Source organism: Leptinotarsa decemlineata, unplaced genomic scaffold (assembly GCF_025532065.1).
Source record: "Leptinotarsa decemlineata unplaced genomic scaffold, Ldec_3_MD MMD2_tig00001719_RagTag_RagTag, whole genome shotgun sequence".
In the NCBI taxonomy this organism is placed as follows: Eukaryota; Metazoa; Arthropoda; class Insecta; order Coleoptera; family Chrysomelidae; genus Leptinotarsa; species Leptinotarsa decemlineata.
Genome location: NW_027412569.1, coordinates 301,574 through 311,248, shown reverse-complemented (window position 1 = coordinate 311,248; position 9,675 = coordinate 301,574).

The window sequence follows — 9,675 nt, the reverse complement described above, 5'->3', positions numbered from 1 at the left end:
AACAGATTTTGAGCAGATTTCTATTTGAGTTCATCACTCATTGCATTGATAGCTGCTTTTTTTATCTGCTCCACATGACCAAGCTTGCGAAACTGCTTCTAAATTTTGCTTATTGTTCCTTGAGATATGGGCAGTAAATTAGGAAATTTATCATGAAATAGGCGAGCCACTTCCTGTTGTGTTTGAGTTTTATCTCTGTAACCAATCATTTGTAAAACTATTATTTCAATATTTCCGTTAATCTAACCATCTGTCAGACTTGAAGTTAACGAACTCTAAACTCAAATTGAAATACTGACAACTACTGTTGACAAGGCGTTTTGAACTAACGTTGCTACGGAAATTTTTTAAATTTTTTCAAAGGATACCATCTAAAAAGAACGTTGCTATGGTTGTTGCTTACTTTCTTATTATCAAAATCTCAACATGAAATAATTTTTGAGTATATTGCAATAAGTTTTGAGTGTATTTTATCGAATTTCGGTAATCACAGGGTTTTAATTCATTTTATCTCAATTCTTGCAATAAACTTCAAAGTGATAACATTGTTTAATAGAGAATGCAGAGACCTTTTGAATGATATATCACGAGCCTATACTCCCCATTTAAAAAATTGGTGGTTGTACCTGTCAACCTGTCATTCAACGAGGGTTAAACGTAGGAGTAGTATGTCAGATTCGCTAGAACTGCCAGTTCAAGGTGTGTTCAGAATCAAGGAAACTTTCATTTCGTAATTTGTTAGTTTCATCAAAATTATATATGAATGAATCTGTCTGAAGTAGCAATGCTCCTGAAAATAGATCGATACTTTGTAACCGGTTTCAGCAGAACAGAATATAACAATAATTTTTCACACCATGTCATGTGGATAAATGAAATGAATTTTAAAAACTCTGTGATGTTCAATCAATGTAACAAACATTTGATCTGAGAAGTGAGACATCGGTATCATTATTCTTCGAATATTCGTTGCTGCCCGATATACATTAATGTATTGGAACCCTATTTCATCTGAATCTGAGTGCAAATGAGTTTTTAAAAATCTTAGAGGAGATGATGGACCATCTTCCTATAAAAGTCGAAATAATCGAGGGCGATTTGGTGGCCAGCCCAATTTTCGGATTTGAATCTTTCGAATTCTTATTCGTAAGGTTATCAGAAAAATAAGGTGTATAATACATCCATTTGATCGGTAAATGTTCCCTGCAAGAGCGTTGAAACTGCTTTAGAAACCATACACCAGATGAAATCAGAAGATGTATAGGGTCTTCCATTGAGCGCTCACCATCTTCAAATTTGAATGAATCAAGGTGTATATGAGATATCATCAATTTTTTTCATTCATTCGAGAGGCCTATCGATGCCATAATGTCTGAAATACAACATTGTTCAAATGTCCGCCACAGCTTCTCTGGGTGGAACGCATCCGAAACGTCCACTTTTCCATGACCCTGGCACATAAATCTGGCTGAATTTGACCGATGGCATGGGTTATGTTGGCTTCGATGACCGTTGTGGTTTGTGACTCATTCACATATACCTGCGACTCAAGAGAACCCCACAAAAAAAAGTCTAACAGGGTCAAATCACACGAACATGGTGGTCCGTTTACAACACCTCTACTTGAGATGACCATGCACCCAAATCGTTTGTGCAGAATATACAACGTGGCATGAATTATATGACACATAGCGCCGTCTTGTTGGATCCACATGTCGTTGGTATCCAGAACATTCAATTCAGACCAATAGAAGTTGGCCATTATCGACCTATAGACCTATAAACAGTGATGGCCTGGCCAGAGTCGTTCTTAAAGAAATGATGGACGCTGAATTGGACGCTCTAGGATCCCATGTGGAGTGATATTTTCTCAAATTTCATAATTCGGATTGTTCAACGTATCCATTCATCCAGAAATGGGCATCATAGCTGAAGATGATTTTTCGATGAAAATTAAAATCAGTTGCCAACATTCATCAGAGCCCAAAATCGACTGCCTCGAATTCTCCTACACACTCTCACAGACTATGCCGATTTTTCAAGATCTTACGTTTCGTCGACGTACGGGTGTTGATCGATGGTTAACTAAACCAGTGAACTAGATTTCATCTACCACATTGCGAATAGTCTTCTCGGTAGTACGATTCTGTTTCTGTAGAGTAGGGAGGGTGAGTGTAAGCCCACAGCACTCAGGCCACATGTGACCCATTCTACATCCTTCCGAGGAGTTGTCTTCCTAGGTCATCGTCCATCCTGTCCTTTCCAGGAAAGTGGAAGGTCTCTGGGAAACATCTCCTTTATATCAGCAGGTGTGGGCCAAGACTCACCGAACACATACTCTCCTAATGACCATAACTCCGGACGGATGAAACATGCCTGGCAGTTTCATCTTCCTGTCCACACATCCTGCATAGAGGTGTGTCCACTAGCCCCATATTATGGAGGTGTCCCAGGGTCGCCAGGGTGATCCTGGCAAGATTGCATCCTTTGATTCCATTTCATATCTTCAGGGATTGGGCATGGGTGTAACATTTGGCTAGTTTCGCAATTGTCGAAGTCATCAGGCCGTAGGTGCCATTGGGTCCTAAAATTCTTTGTCCAGCCGTTTTCTTAGCTGAAGAGTCGGCAATGCGATTACCTTTACTCCTGTGGTACCCTTCAACCCACCTCAGGATGATGTTATTATCTACCGAGGTTTTGACTAAATCTTGGTGGCACTCTAGGACTAGCCCTGAGGTAACATGTTGTCTGTTCAAAGCGAATAGGGCTTGTCTGCTGTCAGTGCAGATTGTTATGTTTTTGGCAGAAATTTCTTACCTGGTTATTTCTTTTGTGACGATTGAGATACCAGCCAGTTTTGTTTGGACCACGCTGGTATTTTTTCCATTCGCCACTAAATCCTTAGGCTCAGTGATCTGGAGTACACGTCGCATCCTGAGACTTCTTTAGTTTTTGACCCGTCTGTATATATGCGTATTGCATTTGTGGCATCTGACGCAGTGGTCTATTTTATTTGTATTTTGTGGGGTTTATTGAATACAAACCTGGATTCAATTGCATCACTGGTTGCCTGCAGCAGAGGTTGCGCAGTAAGCGCTTCTCGCCATAGGCTCAGCCTCAATTGACCCATTCCTGCTTCGAGGTTTACACCAGCCGTGCGCATTAAAGCGATGATTATAGCGACTTCAAAATGCTCGAAGTTTACCGAAAGTCGCCCAAACAGAAAACCCATTTTGATAAAATAATTTAATTATTTTCACGTGTTGTTGAATGCTATATGCGTCCATGGTGATTTGTCAAAACAGACTGAATAAATGTCAACTAGTTTGACAGATCTAAGTTCAACAAGATGGCCTTTACCAATTATCAGATTTCGGAAGTACCTGTTGAAAGACCCTATATAAGGCTAATGAATTCTAGAAAATGGTAGACACTTCGAGAACTTACTTGAAATTCAACTGATTTTCAATATTTAAAAAATCTTTTATTGCATGTTTTCTTTTCTGCTGCTGTAAATTTTAGTATTGTATAAGTCAATTTCCACTGACTGTTTTTGGGATTTATTTTAGTAGTGACTTGAATATTTTATTGGAATATATCACGAACTAATACATATGATAAGTGAATATGAGTAGAGATAATTCGATTAGGTTACGAACTGTTATTCTTCTGAACATTGTGAAAACTGGTTTGGTATTGATGAAGACATGACAGTGACTCAAATAATACAAAACGTTGGAATGGAAATCTGGTACAGCAAAATTGAAGGAAAAGTATTTTCAGATAAGAAATATACAAAATAATTCTTAATATTTCTACAAACAGCAACAAGAAACTCAAAAAACGAAATTAATCGAATTTGTTTAGTCCAATATTTTCGAAATCGATCCTGATATCGAGATTTCTTTAGCATGAGTGGACAGAGCTGCAGACTGCAATTGTTCTCCATCCAACCGACTTTCTATGTTTTATAATTCAAAAGTTTGCCATCTTGGCAAAGTCCACATCGGAAAGTGTAGCTTGTAGTATCCTCCAAAGCACTATGGACGTTGTTCAGAGTTGGTGCCTGTGAGAGCAGATATCTGTCAACCCCAGCAAAACTGTGATATTCCCCTTCTTCAGAAGGAGAAAATTGGGCGATCTATCGCCACTTCCCCTCAATGGTGAGGTCATTCCATTTGGAACGGAGGTGCAATATCTTGGCATTGTTCTTGATAAGCAAGCAACTCACCTGGAACGCTCACTTTGAAAAAGTTTTACACAAAGCCAGATTGTCCCTATGGACATTTCGAAGGATTTGTGGTAAAACTCAGGGTTCAGGTCCCAAATGAATCCATTGGATTTATATGATGATTGTCATACCAATGATCACTTATGATGCAATTGCCTGATGGCCGAAGGCTTTACAGAAAACGGCTCAGGCAAAGCTCTCTAGCTCACAGAGACAAGCTTCTTTGATCATCAGTGGTGCCATCACTACCACAGCGTCAGCGGTCATGCAGAACTTTCTAGGTCTACGTCCTTTCCATATTTTTCTGGAGAAAGAGACTAAATGGACTGCATATAGACTTCTGCCCATTTCCAATCGCACAAATCAATTCAATGCAGAGTGCAACAGACTGTTGGTTGACACTGGAAGTCACAGAATTCTAAAAATGACCTGTGACTTTATGCCTCCAACTGTCAAATACGAACTGTCTTATGAAGTACTGTTCCCGAGTAGAGAGGACTGGATCCTTCGGGAGAAAAAAATATTAAGAACAGATAGTTGTTGGTTCACAGATGGATTGAGAACACCTTCCGGTTAATTTCCAGGACAGAGATATCAACCTAGCTAGAAACCTATACGACAGTATTTCAAGCGGAAATTTACGCTTTTGAATTATGTACGAATAGATTAGAAAAATCCAATATACAAATCAATAAAAATATTTTTGGACAGTCAAGCGGTGTTGAAAGCCACTATCCTCTGTAGGAAGACTTAACAGATTATCTCTAGTATGAATACCTGGCCATAATGGCCTGGAAGGCAACGAGGCTGCTAACTCCCTTGTAAAGGAGGTGCTGCAAGCAGCTTCATCGGACCAGAACCTGTCATTGACATTGCTTCAGGCTTTGCCAAACAAAGATTGAACATCTGGATAGCAAAAAGATTTATGGACTTCTGGCAGAATCTTCCAGCATTGGCTCACTCCAAGGCGTTTATTCACCCTTTTAAGCTTGATACCAAACAGTTGTTGGACTACAGTAGGGATGAACTACGATGTCTAACAGGCGTTCTTACAGGTTACTGTCATTTGAATCATCATATGCAGAAACTCGGACTGTTGGAAGACAGTGTGTGTCGCCTCTTTTTGAAAAATGATGATAAAACAGCAGAGCACATACTTCGTGCCATCCCTGCTGGAGACCGAATCAGGTTTTTAGAGTTCGTCAGAGCTGTACTTATACCATCTGTCCTGAAAGACCACTCACCATACAAACTAATCAGATTCATTAAGAAGCTGGGTTTATTTGTTCGAGTGTGAATAGGTGTGATCCACAATTAACCTTTGTGGGTTGCGGTGGAGAATCGAATAGACCCACTCTTTTTTGGACCTAACCTAACCTTACCTACCCATACGATCACATTGAAATAGAAGAGGACCATTGAAATTTTTTACTGTACTGTATATCGTTTCCAGTTGTTTCAATATTATCGAATTTTTTCTATGCCATAAAGAAAGAAAACAATTGATGAATGATTAAGTAAATTCAAACAATCCACTTAAAAGTGTTGAAATTTCGATGATACCAAAAGATGAATTGATAAGTCAAGATAGCCCTGTGCAATTTTCCAAAGATCCCTTCTGTAGTGGTTCAGGGTGCGGAATGCGGAATCGAATTGATTAGAACGCATCATTACCCCTAACGAACGAGAGATACCACCCCAGTTATTGGAATGCCGGCCCTCAAACCAATACCCAATCAATGAATAACTTAATGCGAGCCGCTTGTTATCCTCAGATGATGGGAATATAACGATTGGAAATAATAGGGCTTGTACGCTGTTCTACGAAAGAAGATTTACTTTTCATCTTTCCCGGTCTTCAAGAATACGGAGAGCACAAAAAATACCACCTTTCGATTCCATACGAACTTTTCCTTCACATTGTTGTTCAGAACAATATACACTCAAACCTGAATTTATACTTATAGTCGGACAATGGTTCACGGATAAAAGAATATTATTTTGATAACGGTATATAATGCAATAGGTATTACGTGATTCGCCTCAATTGAATGTTATATTTTCGAAGGAGTCGGGGGGAGTTCAGGGAAGAAAAGATCGATAAAAATACATCAAGAATTATTGAACTTGACATAAAAGAGAAAAATCCCAATCCGCAACGATAACCCTGGATAAACACGAACAAAAACGGGAAACACAATCATTTGACCAGTGTTTCTGACTGATTGACAGCGCACATTCCATAGATAATGTCTGTAGATTTTATTTTGAGTGCTTCGATAAGAAGAAGCAGTGATATTTCGTTGTACCAGACTTTCTTCAAAAAATATAATCATATTCTTCTGTTTCTTGGAAGCTTCTGAATTATCAATTTTTTTCCCATGCGAGTCATGGTGTCAGCGGATGTTCCTGTAATAACTCTTAGGTACCAGTCGAAATGATGGTAAACGACCAGATGGTATGTCTCTCATACCATGGAAATATGGTAAACTTGTGGTATGGGACTTCACTTGTGTTGACACGTTTGCGGCTTCCCATCTAGCCGAAAGTTCGAAGTCTGCTGGAACTGTAGCATTGTCTGGCGATAAATTGAAACGAAAAATATACAAAAATCTTGGTAACAACAATCTGTTCCATCCAGTATCGGTTGAAACTTTTGGTGTTTATGGCCAGGAGTCTCTGTTATTCGTTCATTGACTCGGAAGAAGAATAGGCCAAGCAAAGAAAGATTACCGTTTCACTTCTTTTCTGATAGAAAGTATTAGTATTGCTATTCAACGTGGTAATGCTGCTTCGGTCGGCACTATTCCTTCTCCATATAATTTTGATGAGATCATGCATTACCCTCATTTCAGCATGGAACTGAAATACGAGATGCAGTCCTCGTGGTTCTAGTTACCTTTCAGTGGAAGAGCTTCATGAAGCAAGAGCAAAATCGATCCTTCTATGAAACCCTTCATCACATGGAAGGATCGATTGCAGCTTAAAAATGGTTCTGATACAGATTCTGTGAAACATGTTCTTTCTTACGAATCAGTAGACCTATGTCCTGAAAATCTTGAGAGAAAAATTGGTCTAGATAATTTAGGAAACACTTGCTACATGAATAGCTTGCTTATGACGAAGGATTTCAAGAATGAGGTTTTAACGGTGAACGATGAAAAACAATTGTTCATGCAGTTGAAATGTCGAAAGAATGTATCATCTTTCCCACCAACCGCTTTCAAAATCCACGTGATACTCTTCAGGACAACAAGAGGATTGCATCGAATTCTTGGGGTTCTTGTTGAATACTCTTCGTGAGCAAACGAATAGAATCAATACTTCTGATCGCTCTGGATTGAATGATTCCGTGCAGTCTTGTATTTATAGATCTTTTGCTGAAAAAATTCCTACTCATATATTTTGTAGTGAATGTTTAAGAGGTAGCAGAAACGTATGTGATTTTCTGGAACTTCAACTAGCGTTGAATGACTGATAACCAGGCCGTGCAAAGCTTATTGCTAAATCATCTGAAACTTTTAACAGGTGACGATCGACTATACTGCCAAACATACGCCATACTAACTGACTGTAATAAAAAAACAAGTATAGCTGAGGCACCAGTCAATCTAATAATAACACTGATGAATGATCTTCAAACATGACTCAACCTCTGACGGAAGCACCAAACTCTTAAGAAGGTTTGAAATAGATGAACACTTAAATCTAGCAGACCACTATTATAATCTTCATGCAGTCATTGTTCACTGTGGTTCTGGTGTTGAATCAGGTCATTATTACGCATTGGTCGAAGACGAAACAGACTGGTTAAAGTTTGACGATAGTCGTGTCAAAAAGTGTTCTGGCGATGTTTTGAATTCATTGGAGCCTCTGAAGACACCCTACATTTCGTTTTATAAAAGAGAGGACATTGGCAGATCAAGATCTTCAGATGATATGGTGCTGCAGGTTTTTCCGGGTTTTCCTACAGCTGAAAAAGCAAATGCGCCACTGGAATCAAAGAAGTCGCCCAGGAGCGCCAATTAATTTTTGTTGTGTCATGAGTCCATGATTTGTATTGCTAAAAACTGACAGAGTGCAGCCGTGATCGATAAGGTTGTAACATTTCACAAGCTGAAAGCCTGCTGGACATTGAATATACAGTGTGGTACCTTTAACTGGAATAAATTCAGTAGAATTGTAGCAGAATGTTTCTTGCAAAATTCCTGAGACAGGTCGATTTTGTTTTCAAGAGAGATACATTTCTACATTCTAATTAACCAAATTACATGCATCCCTTACATAGGGTAGCTACCCCCTAAATTTTTTTAAATAGCAATAAGGGTTGATTTGTATTAAATTTTAAAGACATATTATTCTTCTAAACAGCAGTGCTCGATTTTTATAATTTCGTCGATTAGTTTCCGAGATACTATCAATTCAATAATTTGCATAAAAAATTAGCATTTTTCAAATTATCCTCATGTCTTATGAAAAATGCGCAGCTTTGAAGAAAATGTTTAAACATGTCGATTTTGCCTTCAAGGGAGAAACATTTTAACAATGTAATAAATCAAATTACGTACATTCCTAAGCAGGGTAGCTACCCCTAGAAAATTATTAAATAGCAATAAAGGTTGGGTTGTAATGTGCTTTAGAAACAATTTATTTCCCTTAACAACAGTAATCGATTTTTAAAATTCGATCGAGATTATAGTGAACTATCTAGTTTTACAATAAACATAAGGGTTACGGTTGAAAAAAATGCTACAGATAAGATTTAATTTAATAGATGCTCAAAGTGTTCACCATGTACATGCTGTAGATGGATTGGCAGAAGAGGTGCAATTGAGTGGCCGGCACGCTCTCCTGACCTTACCCCACTAGACTTTTTCTTATGGGGATACCTCAAAACCAAAATTTATGTAACGAAACCAGAAACCATACATGAACTCCAAGAACGCATTAGGTATGAAATCCGTCAAATATCTCCAGACATTTTGAAAAATGTAAGAAATGAATTTCACCATCGGCTTGGACTATGCCACCATGTACTTGATGAACACTTTGAGCATCTATTGAATTAAATCTTATCTGTACCATTTTTTTTTCAACCGTTACCCTTATGTTTATAGTAAAACTAGATAGTTCACTATAATCTCCTTGATCAAATTTTAAAAATCGATTACTGTTGTTAAGGAAAATAAATTATTTCTAAAGCACATTACAACCCAACCTTTATTGCTATTTAATTATTTTCTAGGGGTAGCTACCCTGTTTAGGAGTGTACGTAATTTGATTTATTACATTGTTAAAATGTTTCTCCCTTGAAGGCAAAATCGACCTGTTTAAACATTTTCTTCAAAGCTGCGCATTTTTCATAAGACATGAGGATAATTTGAAAAATGCTAATTTTTTATGCAAATTATTAAATTGATAGTATCTCGGAAACTAATCGACGA